We start from the raw sequence: 1,755 nt of genomic DNA, 5'->3' as shown, positions 1-1,755 counted from the left end.
CGGAGGAGGAAAAGAGGAGGAGGGGGGGAAGGGAAGAGGGACGAGGGGAGGGAAAGAGGAGAAGGAGGAGGGTTAGGAGGAAAAGAGAAATGTGGAGAAGGGGGAGGGGGCGGTGGCTTCGCGCCTCCTCGCGTGGGGCGGTGTTTAGAGCCGGGCAATGGGAGACTGGACGGCCCCGAGGTACAGAAGACCGCCCCACACTCTCTCATAAACTTTATTACTCCCCATCCATTGGTCCCTCTCGCCCCTCTTCTCTCTGTTCCCCGTATCCCCAGCGAAATGCACCTAGCTTTCGGGCTGGATCCACCTGATGGATAACCCAGAGCTCGAGGAAGGCGACCCCGAGTCGACTCCGCAGAAAAAAAAGGAGGTTAGCTGGGCTCCAGAACTTGGTGCGGCGGGGGCGGAGGTGGAGAGTGGGGTGTAGGCCTGGGGTTCAGAGCGCGTCCCCCCAGCCAAGCCCACACGCACACTCAGGCACACAGAACAGCCACCCGTTGTGGGGATCCTAGGAGTTTCGCCAGACAAGCCCGGGAGGCCGACGCTGTCCCCAGTCGGGGTGAGGTGCGGAGCTGGACGCGCAGACCGCTAGGTTGTACTCCCGGGAGCTATCACTGGGCTCTCCGGCAGTTCTGAGGTTGCTATTCCCGGGACTGACACCTAGAGAATGAGAGAGAGTGAGCTCAGACTTTTTCTTGCGCTTTCTGTCTTGGAGCAGCCCCTTGTTCGGTGCCTGCCCCGGAGGGGGGATCTGGACAGGAGCCTGGAGCTTTGAGGTGTCCTCTTGGCATCACGTTCTGCAGAGTCCGGCTTCTGTTTAAACAGCCTCGGGAGGTGCGGGGACCAGTCTCATTGTATTTGGCTCAGCTTTAAAAAGGGTTTGGGGGAAAGATTGAGAGGGAAGGTGTGTATGTAACCGAGGGTCCACGGCTCCTTCTTTTAAGGCCGGTGCCCGATCCCTCAGACTCGTCCCTTCTTCCACTTTGCAGATCTGGAATAAACCAGGTGCTAGGGGTGAGCCAAATGCTTGGTGTGAATCCAAGCCAAGGTACTTCAGGAGGTCCCAAGATCTGGTTGAGGGTGTCTGTGACCACCAGGGGAAGGCTTGTGGGGTCTCTGAGGGTGAACAGGTGTGGGGAGTTAGTCAGTGCCTTGGCCTGTGATGTGTGTGTGTGTGTGTGTGTGTGTGTGTGTGTGTGTGTGTGTGTGTGAAAATGGTTTGGGTATTGTTCAATCCCAAGTGTCCTTAGCCAAAGGGTATATGTGCACCAATGACTGGGTGACTCTCACTGATTCTTGTAGTGTTGTAAAAGGAAAGAAAAGAGGTAAAGAGAGAATGCCTACTCAGAAGGGAGGGAAGGGAGGAAGAAGAAGGAAGAAGGAAGGGTGGGAGAAGGAAGGAGATGCAGTCAGAATGCTCTAAGCAAGAGACAATACCGAGGGATGGCTTCCATGGTATGTAATAGGCCTGCAGAGGGGGCAGTATGGACTAACTGTAGGTGCCTGAAGTTCACGTGCTGGTTGTATGGGAGAAGAGGGATGGAAGAAGGGAGGGAGAGAGGGAGAAAGGGAGAGAAGGAGAGGGAGGGGAGGGAAGGAGAGAGGGAGAAAGAAAGAGAGAGAGAGAGAGAGAGAGAGAGAGAGAGAGAGAGAGAGAGAGAGAGAGAGAGAGAGAGAGAGAGAGGAGAAAGCACCAGCACCATGCATAGTTAAGGCAACTAGAGAACTATGACCCAGCTGCGACCTAGACAAAGT

This window comes from Mastomys coucha, unplaced genomic scaffold (genome assembly GCF_008632895.1).
Source record: "Mastomys coucha isolate ucsf_1 unplaced genomic scaffold, UCSF_Mcou_1 pScaffold20, whole genome shotgun sequence".
NCBI lineage: Eukaryota > Metazoa > Chordata > Mammalia > Rodentia > Muridae > Mastomys > Mastomys coucha.
The sequence above is the reverse complement of the archived record's forward strand: the minus strand, read 5'-3'. Positions refer to the sequence as shown.